This window comes from Bubalus kerabau, chromosome 13 (genome assembly GCF_029407905.1).
Source record: "Bubalus kerabau isolate K-KA32 ecotype Philippines breed swamp buffalo chromosome 13, PCC_UOA_SB_1v2, whole genome shotgun sequence".
Classification (NCBI taxonomy): domain Eukaryota; kingdom Metazoa; phylum Chordata; class Mammalia; order Artiodactyla; family Bovidae; genus Bubalus; species Bubalus kerabau.
The window spans coordinates 28900827-28918461 of NC_073636.1; the positions used below are offsets into that span (position 1 = coordinate 28900827).

A 17635-nucleotide genomic window follows, 5' to 3' on the forward strand; every position below is an offset into this window, starting at 1 on the left:
ACAACACTGTACTATAAACTTCAAAGTTGCTAAGAGGCTAACGGTACTCATGTTGCAATATATAAATACACCAAATCAACACAGTGTATACCTTAAACAATGTTATATGTTTTATTATAGTTCAATAAAAAATGAAGAAAAGTCATGCCTCTGCAGTGGAACCCCAATAAAACCCTGGACAGTGATGCTCGATGGAGCTTCCCGGTAGGCACACACACAGTTGCCCTGAGAGAGTGATGTGTCCTGATTCCACTGGGAGGGGACAAGGAAATTTGGCATTTGGGACCCTCTAGACCTTGTCCTATGAGTCTGTTCACTGGCAGGTTCTGATTTGTATCCCTTACAATAAAAGCCTATAATTCTAAGTACCAGGCTTTTCTGAGTTTCATGAGTCATCCTGGTGAATCCCTGAACCTCAGAGGGTGATGGGAACCCCTACATTTACAGCCAGCTGGTCAGAAGTGCAGGGTGACTGGGGACCCCCACGCTTGTGGCTGGGCTCTGAAGGGCGGGTGGTCTTGTTGGGGACGAGTGGAGTCGGCACGAACTCCCAGTACTGGGGCCAGAATCACATTTCGGGTTTGCAGCCTCTTTCCCCCACGTTAGCTCCCCCGAGGCGACTCTGCTGCTGTGTCACACCAGAGGCTGTCTCGGTCACAAATGGGCCGTTATTACGCAGCTGAACACTTGAAGACAGAGGTGTTTGGGGGCTAAAAAACGACCAAGCTCAAGGTTGGTTGGATTTTAGGAATTAAAATGATTATCCCCAGAATAACTTCATGAGCTTGTGCCCTCTCCTATGTTCCCCCTCCTCTCTCTCTCTTAAGTCCCTATGCTTTGAGTCACTGAAAAATAATCTGGCCGTCCCTTCTGCCACAAGTAAACGAGGACAGAAGTGCTAACTTGAAGACTCGAGAAGTTCTTATTTTGAAAGCAATTTGTTCATCTATTCATTTGTTCGATATCGTGGCATCAACTTTTGGATGAAAGCAGCCACCATAGGGCCCCCGAGAAGAGGGTACCGGGTTTCATTATTTCTAATTCTCACCACAATCCTGCAAGGCAGTTATTACAATTCCCATGTTAGCAACAAGAAAGCTGAGGTTCATATAGATAAATGTTTCCTAAGCCCACACACCATCCACAGGAGGGCGGGTGGGTCAGGATTTTTACTTTATCCAGAGTTCGAACTTTAGCACATCAATGGCTCCTGAGCCCTGATCCATTTTTCCATGGGTCAGTGGTGAAACAAGGAAAATAAGATTAATGTACATAAACGTTTTATAAAGCAAAAGGTATCCTACACTTAAAGGACTGCTCTTTATTTTCCTTGTCTATTCTTTTTGGTATTTTTTTCTTTTTTATTACATAAATGAAGGTTAATGTATTCAGCAATATTTTTAAATATTCTTACTTGATCAAAAAAAAAAATCCAGCCCTACTTTTCTTTTTTCTTTACATTTTATGGTTCCTTAAATTCCAAAGTCTGCGAACCACTGCCTCACACTGGCCCTAACTATGAGCCCCAGAGGGGAACTCTGGAAAGGCATACAGGCCTGCACTCTCCTCCACGTTAGATTCTTGCTGTCTTAGTATGCAGTGTGCCTGGGAGCATGCAGGCTCCCATGGCGGGCTGCACAGAACCAGATGCTGGCTCCATCACCGGGTTCCACCAGGGATGTGCTGAACCAGAGAATCTGCATTTCTAACGTGATACCCAAGATTTCCAAGTGATGCTGCCACTGCCAATCTCAGACTACACTTTGAGAAGCCCTGGCTTATGCCCACCACATCATTTCTGTTCACCTTGTCAGGGACTAGCTCAGATCTATGAATATGAACCAACAGAGTGTGGGGTGGGGAGGGAAGTAGGGGACAGAGAAGGTTTGTCCTTCATGATAAAAGAGTTAGAAGAGGAGAAACTCCCTTCCTTCTTTGGAACGTGGCTGCGTGAAGATGCGCTACTTGGAGTTGCTGCAGCCAGCACGTGACCAGTGGAGTCCAGGAGCCTGAGAACTTCCGGAGAAGTAACTGCATTTAATCTGGAGCTCAAAGTGAAGCTGAACAGAAAGATGATTGTTTTCACGCTTCTGAATACAATCTGGTGAGAGCACAGCTGTTGAACTCAGGGTCACAGGGCAGCGCTACTCTCTAAAATATAGTGTGTGTGTATGTGTGTGTGTGTGTGTATTTGACAAAGCCAACTGAATGCTGGAGGCAGCTTGGTATCATAGCATTCATTGGTTTATATATCATTTTATTCACCTCTGAAAGGTAAGCGAAAAGGCAGTTATCTGGTCACACCTCTCTGATTCTGTTATAGATATACTATTAAATGAAATGGAGAGCTGGAATCATTTGGAGGATTAGTACAATCCAACATACCTTTGTATGAATCCACTGATATTCTCTCTGTCATTTTAAAAATCACTGAGTCTATTACAAGGGTAAGGAAGGTTAATCAATAATTTTTATAATACTGACATCCGGCTAGCTTTAATTTAGCAATGCATCCATCAACAATTTAAAATGTAAGATTCACTGTACTTAGATCGGGATTTTGAGACTGCCATGTACACACAGCTATATTTAAAACATATAACCAAACAACAAGGACCTACTGTGTAGCACAGGGAACTCTGTTCAATACTCTGTAACAACCGAAATGGGTAAATAACATGAAAAAGAATAGATACATGTATATATATATAACTGAGTCACTTTATACCTGAAGCTAACACAATATTTTAATCAACTATATTATGATATAAAATAAATTTTTTAAAAAAAGAATCACTGTATTCATCCAAGCCGCTGTCAAAGGAAGTCACATGAGATTTTAAAATCCTCTTCCCCTCAAGGAAAAAGTTGTGACCAGTTTTGACCTGGCAGTTAGGCGTTTCTGGAGCCAGGCAGTTCTCTTGGGAATGATCTCAGATGGCTGGTATTCTAGCAGCTCTGGCTAGGCACAAGTTCTTCTGAGACTTGCAGAGTAGCAAAGAATGCAACTGAATGCCCAAAAATGTCCATCCCGCTCTGGGCTACAAAATCTGGCTAGCGCACCACATCCCCTGGAAAGGATACAGCCCTTAGTGGGAAATAACAGTTAATGCGAGAACTTGTGAGAACTTGAGACCATGAGTAATGAGCTGGGAAACCAATCACGAACTTGTTTACGAGGAATCATGCTCGCCTTCAGTTCTTACCCTACCACATTTCACAGTCAATATCATCCATTTGTATAAAATTAGGCTTCAAGATTATTTCAGTGTAAAGTATTACAGATAGGGTCATTTATAAGAGACTGGGTTGCAACCATCAAAATCTTTTTTTTTTCCCCTGTTTTATTCCCCAGAGTGACAAGCGCTTAGCAAGCTTTGACATAGTTGGAAGTTACAACTGCATTCACTCATCTAGATGGTTATCAGTACTTGGCATGAATACATTTCCACTTACATCCTGTCTGTCCTGTGTGTGTGTGTGTGTGTGTGTGTGTGTGTGTGTGTTCAGTCGTTTGGTCGTGTCTGACTCTTTGTGCCCCCACGGACTCTAGCCATACTCCTCTGTCCATGGAATTTTTCCAGGCAAGAATACTGGAGTGGGTTGCCATTTCCTACTGCAGGGGATCTTCCAGACCCAGGGATCAAACCTACATCTCCTGTGTCTCCTGCAATGGCAGTCAGATTCTCTACCACTAGCATCACCTAGGAAGCCCCCTCTGTCCTCTATAACCTTGTCACATGAGTTGTATATGACACTGGGAGGATTAGAAGTGATAACTACTGTTCATAAAAGGCTCGGGGGACCATGTGTCAGGAAGCCTAAAAGGTTAAGCAATTAGGACATTTTTGACCGACACTCAACCCTTGTCAAGCGAACTTGCACTGCACTCTAGAAATACCCCATAAAGCCTTGTACAGAGTCGCAAGGAAGACCAAATTACTAGGAATAATTACACCACAAATTATGTAGCATTTCCCCAGAGGCCGAGGTAGTTAACAATTCCATTTTACAAAGAGGTAGCAAAGGAAGAGGCTTGCCCAGGTTACCATAGCTACTAAGTGGTCCAGTTTGGGCATCGGATGGCCCGAGATGTGCAGAGAAGTCTTCTGAGCATGTTACATGTTCTAATGCATTGAATCCTAATCATAGCTCCATGAGGCAAGTTCTAAAATTAATGGATAGATAAAACTGGCAGGAAAATCGGAGGCAGTTTTGATTCCTGGGTTACAGATAAGGAAACTGAAGCTTAAAGAGGCTGGACAATTGGCCAAGGTGAGGGAGCTACTAAGCATCAGGCTGGTAACTCCGGGACCTTGACTGATTTAAATTCTGGCCAGGTTTCGAAGCCAGGCTGTCTGGCCTTGGAATCTGTGCTGTCATGTATCGGTGATAAGCTGCTCTTCCCCAGAGCCATACAGCCTAATTTTGTATCAGGCTATCTACTCTTTCCCTGCTGTGCCACCCTGAATAAGTTACTTAAATGCTCTATGCTGAAATTTCCTCATCTGAAAAATGGGAAGAATAATGGAGTTAATTATCATCTGATGATTCAGCACATATGGAACACTTAGAACAATTTGGCACAGAAAGAAGTACTCAGCTACACTGATGATGAATCACTAAGCCATAAAATTTCCCAAAGCATTAAAAACTGGCTTTGGGAATTAAAGCTCGAATCGTATTGAACTGTTTGGGAATGTGTTCATTTGCATAAAGGAAAGGATACTTATATTTTTTATCAGCTGGTTTCTATCTAGTGATTTCTAAACCCTGTGGGCTCTGTTGAGCCCCCTCAGGTGAATCCCTGTCAGGGGTAAGGGACAAGCCAGAGGGGTTCAAACTTGCTCCATTTACATGACACTTAGACTATAGTATAGTGTAAACAGAAATCGTAAAATCAAAGTTGATCTACAGTATTATATTAAGTTCAGGTGTATAACATAGTGATTCCATATTGTTATAGAATGGCTGCCATCAAAAATACAACAAATTACAACTGTTGGCAAGGATGTGGAGAAAGGCAACCAGCGCTCGGAGAAGGCAATGGCACCCCACTCCAGTACTCTTGCCTGGAAAATCCCATGGATGGAGGAGCCTGGTAGGCTGCAGTCCATGGGGTCGCTAAGAGTCGGACATGACTGAGTGACTTCACTTTCTCTTTTCACCATCAGGCATTGGAGAAGGAAATGGCAACCCACTCCAGTGTTCTTGCCTGGAGAATCCCAGGGACGGGGGAGCCTGGTGGGTTGCCGTCTATGGGGTCGCACAGAGTCGGACACGACTGAAGCGACTTAGCAGCAGCAGCAGCAGCACCAGCGCCGGTGGGGATGTAAGTCGGTGCATTCACTGTGCAAAACAGTAGAGTCCTCAAAATCCTAAAACCAGAACTACCATGTGACCCAGCAGCTCCTTGCCTGGGCTTATAGCTGAAGAAAATGAAAATACTAATTTGAAACAATATATGCACTCTAATATTCAGAGCAGCATCACTTACAATTGCTAAGATAATGGAAGCAACTTAAGTGGCCATCAACAGATGAATGGGTAAAGAAGTTGTGATGCACACATCACACACACTATGGAATATTACTCAGCCATAAAAAAGAATGAAAATGTTGCCATTTGCAACAACATGGATGGACCCACACAGTATTATATGTCGTGCAGTAAGTCAGACAGAGAAAGAAAAATACTGTAGGTTTTCACTTATAAGTGAAACCTAAAAGATAAAGCAAATGAAACATAAATTTTATACATATAAAATTTAGGACACAAAAACACCCGTGTGACTTGATATGTTATAGTCCTCAGAACCCAACCTGCAATATCTCTGTTGTCTGCTGGTACCCAGCAGGTGGCTTGACGTATGAGATGGGGGCTTTGGCAAGATCTGGAAATCTTCTGTGTTGCTTTGGTAACTAAATTGTTGGTTCTTCACCGGGCAAGTGAGCAAACTGGCAAGTAGAGAGATTCAAGGGCTCTGGTGCACGGCCGCAGGGGTGCGAGAGACAGGGAAGAGCACAGAGCAGCCGAGAGTTTCCCAGACCTCTGATCCCTTCACCACCTCTTCCCCCTTCTCCCTCCCTCCCCTCCATCTCTGGGCAGGATGGGACAAGTTGCAGCAGAGGCTGCCAGAATGCACAGCTCTGTCTCCCCAAATCCTCCTGCACCCGCTCCTTATAAAGGGAGAATGGGGTGCCCTTGGTATAACTGCACAGAGAAAGGGGCGCTGTTACAGCCAGTGGAGAACACACAGCCCATTGCAGAAGTGACAATATCCCGGATGTGCAAAAAGTTGCCCAGCCCACCTCTAGACATGACCTTCTGCTGCAAAGGGAGGCACACTGACATCTCTGCAGCGCAGGGAGAGATGAATAATAGAGCTTTATGAAATGAGCAAGTGCAATTCAAGTCAAGCAATGAGCCAAAAATTAATGTGAGTTGTGGGTAAAAAACAGAAAACACCCAGATTTGTTAACACCCAGGTTCCCGTGAAGCCATCCTTTCCAGATGGCCGGCTCTCTCTCCATCTCCACACTCTCTTGGGCTGGGGGTGCACACACACACGTGTTTTCTGTGTATCTTTCCCCTAGTGACACAATTATTCACATTTTGCTGACCTGCATTGGGTGTTAAGCTCGTTTCTGCCCCTCACCTTTCTCACCCCTCTTGGGCAGAAAGGCTACACCAGAGAGCCCACAGTCCCTACCTGTCTCCCAAGGCTCCTTTCTGCCAACACTGCTTTGGGTCACCTTGGAGAATTTGTGGAAATGATTTTGTAAAAGGATCAACAAAACAACTCAGCAGTAGCGTACACACACACACAAAACAAAGCCACAAAAATCAACTTTCTAGAGGGTCATTTCTGGGAGGTAAGGTGTAGCCCTGTCTTCCTCTCCTGAAATTCCCTTTCTTGCCCCCCACACAGTTTGAACCCCATAAAACTGTCTTTTCAGTAGGATGTAATCAGCCAACACTGGCCATTTCAAAGTATTCCAAGTGATATGCTTAAAAATCAGGTTAAAATGAACATCAAGGGAGAATGGCGTACAGAAATGGAGGGCTGGGGTGGAAGGAGGGGAAGGTGGGGAAGGAAGCAAAGAAGGGGATGTTACTAAGGAACCAGAGCCTGGACCTCAACCGCCTGGAACCTGGTCTCTCCTCCTTGCCCTGAGCTGGCTGCTCCTGGAGTTGTGTGTGCCTGTATGGTGGGGTGTGTGTACTCGGTGTGGCCCCTGGATGACTGCACAACCTGCTGAATCCTGACACTCCTCTGTCACAGCCCCACAGGGAGACTGGGGTTCGCTTTGGTTATCAAGCAGAGCAGAGCTCCCCAACTTTTCCATAAAGGCCCTCCACGCAAAAAAGAGGATGTACAGGTCCCTCCCTCCTCTCGCCAGAGGCGGAAACTCCTGAGCTGCTTGTGGCCCCCAAGGGTATACTTAAAGGACTATTTCTTATTCCTCCAAGCCACTAATTTTGATTCCACGTAGAGTGACCATTACATACCACTATGTCCTCCGTCTGTGATCTATACCTTAACATCTATTTGCTTCACGATGTGCCTTTAAGATGTTAAATATTATCAGCCACCCCCAGGGGCTGGGAAGACATCTGTTTGGCTCATTTGGGGCCATGCCCAGCTTTGCAGCCAGAAGCTTAATAAATGATGATGGCCATCGCAGTGACTCTGAGATCAGCCCACAGCACTGCTGCCTGACCCCGCTGGCTCTTGTTTTATGAGGGGGCCTGGGGGCCTGGGAGGTCCCAGACAGAAGGTCCAGAACACCCAGGGCCCTCAGTCTGCTCCCAGCTCTGCTCAGGGCTTCCCACCCCTGACTGAGACTGTACCTCCTGGTGACTTCAGTCCAGACAGCAGCAGATGGCCCGGCCAGCCCTCGCTTTAGTAGACGGGCCAGCTAGCAAAGCAGACCACCCTTCTCGGCTGAGAAGATATGGAATCAACTCTGTGTATTTCTTTTCTCGGCAAAGTGCGTTTTGGGGAAATTCTTGGCTTCTTTGATAGAAAATAATCCTTTGCATTTTTATAGAAGAACATGATAAACCATGGAAGTAGCTAAGGATGGGGGGTGAGGGTTTGCACACAGAGGAAACTCAGGGCTTGTTCATTTATCCCATGCAACACTATCAGACTTCCAGATTTCTGAAAAAGTCATGTACAGATTGCATTTTAAAGCCCATTATACGTAAGAATATTACTCTGCCTTCAATGCTGCTTTATTCAGAGGCTATATAAACTTACTTTATCTTTAAGCCGGTATCACTAGCATCTTTGTCAGGCAGAGGAAAGTGATGAGAATCCAAGAATTATTAAATCTGCTGCTAAGTTTCTCTCATACCTGATACCCTCAGGCTTAGACAAGATGTTGAAACTCTTTATCCTGTGTCAAATCTGTGTATCTTGACTTTATTGATTAGAAACTGAGTTCAAAGAAACAAAATGACCCCAGGAAGCCCATCTGAGTTCAGTTCTCGATCTGAGATGAGGTTTGTTTTTTTAAACTTTTATTTATTTATTTGTAGCTGTGCTGGGTCTTTGTTGCTTCATGAGCTTTTCCTTAGTTGAGGCAAGCGGGGGCTGCTCTCTAGCGGTGGTACACAGGCTTCTCATCACAGTGGTTTCTCTTGTGCAGGACAGGCTCTAGGGTGCATGGGCTTCCACAGCTGTGGCACGTGGGCTCAGTAGTTGCAGCTCCCAGGCTCACTAGCCCTGGCACATGGGCGTAGCTGCTCTGCAGCACGTGGAATCTTCCTGGACCAGAGATCGAACCTGTGCCTCCTGCATTGGCAGGCAGATTCTTTACCACTGAGCATCACCAGGGAAGCCCTGAGAGAAGGTTTTAAGTCTTTAATTCTCGTCATTTATGAAGCTGGTGTTGGGGCCAACATGAGAGCCACATATCACATGAACCGTCTCACAAGTCTGATATTAATCGTATATATTTCTTACTTGGGCAATGAAAGAGAATAGGCTGAAATGTCAGAGGAGCAGTGTTCCAGCTGCGTATACTACTCTGTGACCCTTGAGCAAGTTAATCAACCTGTCTGAGTTTCTGTTTCTCCATCTGAGTTAGCATCTTATTTACATAGTTAATGGAAGGTTAAATAAGATATACTCCAGAGAAACTCTGTAAAGTGCCATCATTATTAAAGAGGTCATTCAATAGGAAATTTGGATAAACTTAAACAAGTCTATTAAGTTTATAATTTTTCTCTTGCTTAAATGATCTACTCTTTATCCTTCAGAAATAGCTGCCCAACAGAAATATCATGGAAGCCTAATAGGAAATTTTCATGTTTTTTAGTTAGCCACATGAAACAAGGAACAAGAAATAGGTGAGATTAATTTTAATTATGTATTGTCTTTCATCTCACATAGCCCAATATTATTTCAACATGGAATCACTGATATAAAAATCATTAATTAGATATTTTATTTAAAAAAAATGAAGTCTTCAGAATCTGGTGCTTGTTTTACAGTCACAGTCCATCTTAATTGGGACTGGCCACATTTCAAGGGCTCCAACTGTACCCCACAGTGTAGCTTTAAATCTCTCTTGATGTTTCTGTGCCACTGGTTTTATCAGGATTAGGGACACTATGTGATACACAAGAATAGTCCAGCTACTATCTTTAATTCTCTTGAAAACACACTGACTTAAGTTTGCTCCATTTCTCAGAATCACAGGATACTTCGTTCCTCTATTTTAACGGAAGTAAATAGTTATAAATATGATGCCAATTGTCACTTAGAGATGGGGTCAGAGAAGAGAGAGACAGTAATCTTAGGATTCACCCTGCATCACTGGGCAGCTCCCTCTGTGCAGGGGATGGAGAAGACTCTGGTGTGCTCTCTCATCAAAGGGAGGAAATTCTGCCATGAGCATAATACCCACTCATCCAAAGAACTGGGAAAGACCTTGACACGAGGCATCTCTGGAAGTAAAAGGTACATATCTGTTTTTCTCTCATTGGCTTGTCTTCCTAAGACAAGCCCTCACACAGTATCATAAGCCTCAAGAGACCCTAATAAGGAAGGACCACACCTCAGCCATTCCAGTCTAGTGAAAATCTATTGTATTTTTAAGAAACCCAAAAGAAAGAGCCTGGAATCTTCCCATTAACGGCTTCCAGTCCTCCACCCACTGACCCTCACTGTCAGGAAATTCCTCTCCGTCTTATTGAAATGATTCTCACTAAGAGTAAAGCTCATTTCTCTTTCTTTGCTTCCAAAATGTTCCCTTAAATACACATTCAGATCAGAAAAAAGTGAAAAAAGTCATTTTAAAGGAATAACTATATGAAGGCCAGATGCGAGTTCAGTTTAATACAAAACAAGCACGGCACCCTCCTGACTGGTTATAGAAGTATCAAAAGGTTGGTTGAGAAAAGTCCATGATGGTGGCCTCTTGTATTTTGATGCAGGCTTTTTCACGTATGTTTCTAAAAGGTTGAAACAATTTGGTGCAATGGAGAAAATGCCATTGACTCTGTTGAATGCGAGTGCGATGTGGCTGGACAAAGTTCACACAATGCTGACCAAGGCTGAAGGGTTGACTTGTTACTAAATCACATCTTTGTGTCACAGCATGGTTCCAGCTGTCCGTAAGTGCAATTCAGTGACGTAGGGAATCACGTGGTCATGTCGTGGGTGTCAGGAACCTGCCTGTGGATTGAGGGATGAGCCTTCTGAATATTAATATTCCTGTATGTGAATTCTTGACCTCTGTTCTTTCCCCTGTACACGTAATGTGGGATTTACTCAACACCATCAGGAACTTGGAAGTGCGGATTCCACTTTGCAATCTCAAAAGGGCTTTGTAATAAAACTTCAATGTGGAGATTATAGCCATTTTGCTCTGTAACCCTTAGAAGGGAAATGCTTCCATCACAGTGGCCAGGTCTGCACAGGTGCAGGAAATAATCTCTGTAGTTGTCTTATTACCAGCATCCTTCTGATACAAAGCAATTCTGGTTACATTTTGATTCTTAGTTAGCCCAGTGTTCTACCACTTCTGCTGCTGGAAACTGTGCTGCTTCTGAAGGTCTGTGGTCTAGCCTTGGATGAGTCTCTTATCCTAATCTTTAGTGGCTGAAAAGCTGGACGTCCCATGTCTGTTGCTATTATCAATGCCCTTCATTCTTTCATCCTTGTGTGTAAACCTGTTTTCATCTTTATGAGAGATGACCATTTCCTCCAAACTTGCCTCTCCATCTTTTAACCCCTGTGAGGTCAGCGTAGGAAACATCCACCCTTCCCCACCAGATCAAAAGATTAGGAAGGGTACTGCTCAGTCTACAGCTTATTGCAAATATTCTGGAACTGTTCTTAACAATGGCAAAAACTTTAGCATTTAATATGCATAATACTAGTGACTAAACAACTTACAAGGTTCTCAGTCTATGAAGCTGTTCAAAAAAAAGGTTCCAAGCCAAAATATTATATGCTATTAATAACTTAGAGATGGGTCCCAATGAATTCGAGAATAGGGAATCCCCTAAAGCTCCTGTCAAAAGAGTGCAATCCTGGGCTACAGTAGTTTGCAGGATACAAAGAAAAGTCATATATTTAAGTTGGCTTTTGTCCATCCTTGTTTCTCCAACTTCTGTTGAAACTCATATTGTAATAATATATGAGAGTTTAGAATCATTTCTTCTTCATGCCTTCATCCGGAGGCAAGGATTACAACTTTATTTGGAAAGCCAGCTGACCAAGAAGATAGCAGACTAATGTCTCAAAACAACCATCTTCTTCTTCTTCTTCATATTTTTAAAATTAATTTTATTGGAGTATAGATTTATACCATTATGTATGTCAGTTTCACTGTACAGCAAAGTGAAATCAGTTATACATATATCCATTCTTTTTAAGATTCTTTTCCCATATAGGTTACTGAAAGTGAAAGTTTTAGCTGCTCAGTTGTGTCTGACTCTTTATGACCCAATGGACTGTAGCCCACCAAACTCCTCTGTCCGTGGAAATCTCCTCTCAAGAATATTGGAGTGGTTTGCCATTCCTATCTCCAGGGATTTTCCCAACACAAGGATTGAATCTGGGTCTCCTGCATCACAGGCAGATTTTTTTTTTTTTTTTTTTTTTTTTTACCATCTAAGCGTTGGCAAGAATACACAGAAGAACTGTACAAAAAAGATCTTCACAACCCAGATAATCACGATGGTGTGATCACTCACCTAGAGCCAGACATCCTGGAATGTGAAGTCAAGTGGGCCTTAGAAAGCATCACTACAAACAAAGCTAGTGGAGGAGATGGAATTCCAGTTGAGCTATTTCAAATCCTGAAAGATGATGCTGTGAAAGTGCTGCACTCAATATGCCAGCAAATTTGGGAAACTCAGCAGTGGCCACAGGACTGGAAAAGGTCAGTTTTCATTCCAATCCCAAAGAAAGGCAATGCCAAAGAATGCTCAAACTACTGCACAATTGCACTCATCTCACATGCTAGTAAAGTAATGCTCAAAATTCTCCAAGCCAGAATTCTCCAGCAATACATGAACCATGAACTTCCAGATGGTCAAGCTGGTTTTAGAAAAAGCAGAGGAACCAGAGATCAAATTGCCAACATCTGCTGGATCATCGAAAAAGCAAGACAGTTCCAGAAAAACATCTATTTCTGCTTTATTGACTATGCCAAAGCATTTGACCGTGTGGATCACAATAAACTGTGGAAAATTCTGAAAGAGATGCGAATACCAGACCACCTGACCTGCCTCCTGAGAAACCTGCATGCAGGTCAGGAAGCAACAGTTAGAACTGGACATGGAACAACAGACTGGTTCCAAATCGGGAAAGGATTACATCAAGGCTGTATATTGTCACCCTGTTTATTTAACTTATATGCAGAGTACATCATGAGAAATGCTGGGGTGGAAGAAGCACAAGCTGCAATTAAGACTGCCGGGATAAATATTAATAACCTCAGATATGCAGATGACACTACCCTTATGGCAGAAAGTGAAGAGGAACTAAAAAGCCTCTTGATGAAGGTGAAAGAGGAGAGTGAAAAAGTTGGCTTAAAGCTCAACATTCAGAAAACGAAGATCATGGCATCTGGTCCTATCACTTCATGGCAAATAGATGGGGAAACAGTAGAAACAGTGTCAGACTTTATTTTTCTGGGCTCCAAAATCACTGCAGATGGTGACTGCAGCCTTGAAATTAAAAGACACTTACTCCTTGGAAAGAAAGTTATGACCAACCTAGACAGCATATTAAAAAGCAGAGACACTACTTTGCCAATAAAGTTCTGTCTAGTCAAGGCTATGGTTTTCCCAGTGGTCATGTATGGATGTGAGAGTTGGACTGTGAAGAAAGCTGAGTGCCAAAGAATCGATGCTTTTGAACTGTGGTGTTGGAGAAGACTCTTGAGAGTCCCTTGGACTGCAAGGAGATCCAACCAGTCCATTCTAAAGGAGATCAGTCCTGGGTGTTCATTGGAAGGACTGATGCTAAAGCTGAAACTCCAATACTTTGGCCACCTCATGCGAAGAGTTGACTCATTGGAAAAGACCCTGATGCTGGGAGGGATTGGGGGGCAGGAGGAGGAGGGGACGACAGAGGATGAGATGGCTGGATGGCATCACCGACTCGATGGACGTGAGTTTGAGTAAACTCCGGGAGTTGGTGATGGACAGGGAGTCCTGGTGTGCTGCGATTCATGCGGTCATAAAGAGTCAGACCCGAGAAGGCAATGGCACCCCACTCCAGTACTCTTGCCTGGAAAATCCCATGGACGGAGGAGGAGTCTGGTGGGCTGCAGTCCATGGGGTCGCAAAGAGTTGGACATGACTGAGTGACTTCCCTTTCACTTTTCACTTTCATGCACTGGAGAAGGAAATGGCAACCCACTCCAGTGTTCTTGCCTGGAGAATCCCAGGGACGGGGGAGTCTGTTGGGCTGCCGTCTATGGGGTCACACAGAGTTGGACACGACTGAAGCGACTTAGCAAAGAGTCGGACACAACTGAGAGACTGAACTGGAACTGGAAGCCATTAAGGAAGCCCCATATAGACCATTACAGAGTATTCATTCAGTAGAGTTTCCTGTGCTATACAGTAGATCCTTATTCAGTTTAGTTCAGTTCGGTTCAGTCACTAAGTTGTGTCCGACTCTTTGTGACCCCATGAACTGCAGCACGCCAGGCCTCCCTGTCCATCACCAACTCCTGGAGTCCACCCAAACCCATGTCCATCGAGTCGGTGATGCCATCCAGCCATCTCATCCTCTGTCGTCCCCTCCTCCTCCTGCCCCCCAATCCCTCCCAGCATCAGGGTCTTTTCCAATGAGTCAACTCTTCGCATGAGGTGGCCAAAGTATTGGAGTTTCAGCTTTAGCATCAGTCCTTCCAATGAACACCCAGGACTGATCTCCTTTAGAATGGACTGGTTGGATCTCCTTGCAGTCCAAGGGACTCTCAAGAGTCTTCTCCAACACCACAGTTCAAAAGCATCGATTCTTTGGCACTCAGCTTTCTTCACAGTCCAACTCTCACATCCATACATGACCACTGGGAAAACCATAGCCTTGACTAGACAGAACTTTATTGGCAAAGTAGTGTCTCTGCTTTTTAATATGCTGTCTAGGTTGGTCATAACTTTCCTTCCAAGGAGTAAGTGTCTTTTAATTTCATGGCTGCAGTCACCATCTGCAGTGATTTTGGAGCCCAGAAAAATAAAGTCTGACACTGTTTCCCCATCTATTTGCCATGAAGTGATGAGACTGGAGGATCCATATTAGCTACCCATTTTATATATAGTAGTTTGTATATATCAATCCCAACATCCAATTTATCCCCTCCCCCTTTGGTAACCAGAAGTTTGTTTTCCACATCTGTGACTGTATTTCTGGTTTTGTAGATAAGTTCATCAGTAAATTTTTTTTTTTTAGATTCCACATACAAGCGATATCATATGATATTTGTCTTTCTCTGACTTACTTTACTCAGTATGACAGTCTCTATCCATGTCACTGCAAATGGCGTCATTTTGTTCTTTTTTATGGCTGATTAACATTCCTTTGTATATATATATAACATCTTTATCCATTTGTTTGTCAATGGACGTTTAGGTTGCTTCCACTTTTTTTTTTTTTGGTGCTAAACTCAAAGCAACTGGTTCTATGGTCCTTGGGGGAGGTACTTCCAGAGTATCTTAAGATTTGCCCATTTTTCATTCACAAGGATTTATTTAATGACCTATGTGCCAGGCCCTGGGCTGGGTGCTGGGGCTACACAGTGATCATGACACAGACCCGGCCCTCACACTGTTGATGGCCCTGGGAAATGCCAAGTAAACAGGCCATGACAGTGAGTCGTGATGAGTTGTGACAGTAAGAGGGAAAGCTCAGGGGCAAGAGTGAAAGTTAATGTCACGGCACAGGACTGTCAGCAGGGGGTCTTCCCAGGACAGACACCACACCCCCCGACCATGTCCTCTGCCTGCCTCTTATTTATAGAAGAACGTCAGCCTGCTCCAAATTCCAGAAAGTAAATTTAATCACAGAAGTGAGAAAATACAGAAACAAGGGAAATAAGCAAGACAAAATAACAATAGCTCAGCCATTAAACAATGCCAAGAACCTAAGGACCATAAATAATATTCTGAGCCATAGCCTTTGAGTTGCTATGTAGATACTAACCCACCCCCTCACCAGGTGGAAGAAGTTAACTCTATGCTGACCACAAACACAAAGACCCCAGGCTGGCTTGAACCAGAAAGCTGATGATGCTGACTTCCAATTACCTCACTACAAACCAATCTGAAGAAAGTCCACACGTTGATCACAACTTCACCATGTGTTTTAAAGCCATTCCCTGAAAGCCCTTGGGGTGTTCAGGTCTTTCAAGCATTAGCTGCCTGGACTCCTATCTTGGTGAGTGAAAGTCGCTCAGTCATGTCAAGCTCTTTGCGACCCTATGGACTATACAGTCCATAGAATTCTCCAGGCCAGAATACTGGAGTGGTTAGCCTTTCCCTTCTCCAGGGGATCTTCTGAACCCAGGGATTGAAGCCAGGTCTCCTGCATTGCAGGCGGATTCTTTACTGGCTGAGTCACAGGGAAACCCTTAGTACCTGCAATAAATGCTGCACTTCACTTCACCACAATCTTGTTTCAGCAACCAGCTTTACTGTGTGTGGGTGAGCAGACGCAAGTCTGGTTGGGTAATGGTAAGACCCAGACCTGGGGGACTGGGTTTTACCCAGACCAAGGGCTTTCAGGGAAAGTCTTAGAGGGAAAAGTGTCTTCGAATCTGGGAACTGAAAGCTTAACAGAAACCATCCAGGGACAGAGGTGAGGGCATGGGAAGGAGTGTTCCAGGAAGAGGGAATAACATTTGAAGCATGTTCTGAAAAGGGATGGGAAGAGTGTGAACTTCTCTTATTTGGTCCAATTCAACATTTTCTTGATGGTAAACGGTTGAAAATGCCCTTTCCAAAACTGCTGCACATCAGTAACTGCATCTCTTTTCAGTGACTTGAGACTACTTCAAATGCCCCCAACCATACTTCCCCAGAGCAAATCGGCCAACCGATTGACATCTCACTGCCACTGAGGTGTCATTTCCTGTTTAAGAGGGTAGCTGCCTTCTAAGCCTCTAAGAGCTGACGTTAAAAAGCATCTAAAACACACCAGACCACTCACCTCTCAGCATCTCAAGTTGACTCTTAACCATTTAGAGCTCCAAGTGCTTTATCAGTTTGTGATGCTGCTAACTGAAGAGATCTTGCTCACTTTATAGTCTTGTAATGTAATAGTGGAAAATTTGTAAAGAAACCTTCAATGGACCTAAATGAGTTAAGTGACTCAATACTAATGGAATATCCATTTCTGGAATTTATGAAGCTATTCACAAAGATGACAATTTTCAGTAACTTGGAAAAGGCTAATGAAAGACAACATTAAGTGAAAAAAGAAAATACAGAGAATTAGTCACACATGATTGCAACTATGTAAGAAATACAAATATGAAAAGTGCTGGAAAGAAATCTACCAAAATGAGAATAGGAGTTGAACTGTTATTTGTGGTTTTGAGCTTCTTCCCACAGTTTGTCTCTTTCCTACACTGCATTTGTAACGCGTTTAAAACTGAAATCTTATTAAAAGTAGTCACTCTTAAGAAGTTAGCAGTTTGAACATTTTCAAATCTGAGCAGCACATACACGGGAACATGAGATCTGAGTGCCTCTATGTAAATCTCCCCACGGGAGCATACTTTTCCCTCGTGAATGAGCATGTGGGCATTGTTTCAACCCACTGATGAACAGCAGCATCTCCAGGGCAAATATGATGGAGGTTAAGGAGCACTGCCCTAAGAATATGATAGACACTGGAGAATATTAAGCAAATATGGTTAGAAAAGTTGGAGGTGAACAAGAGATTTGGAATTAAGTTCTTTAAATCAAGTTTGGAAATTTCACCATTCTTTAGGGCTCTGAGTAAAACAATGATATGTTATTTTTTGAAGCTGAACAAAACCAGGGTCCATTTCTAATGGACTAATTCTAATGCCTGGATTCTAATGCCTGCTCTGACTTCTCTGCCATGGATAAGTTCTTTGTTTGGGGATAAATGATTTCCTATGTGTCAACTAAC

General features: G+C 43.5%; 1 protein-coding gene across 3 annotated transcripts in view; it reads right to left on the minus strand.

The window, feature by feature from the left end:
* Positions 1 to 17635, minus strand: part of FRMD4A (FERM domain containing 4A) — a 323302-nt gene that overhangs the window by 202244 nt on the left and 103423 nt on the right. The window lies entirely within an intron of this gene.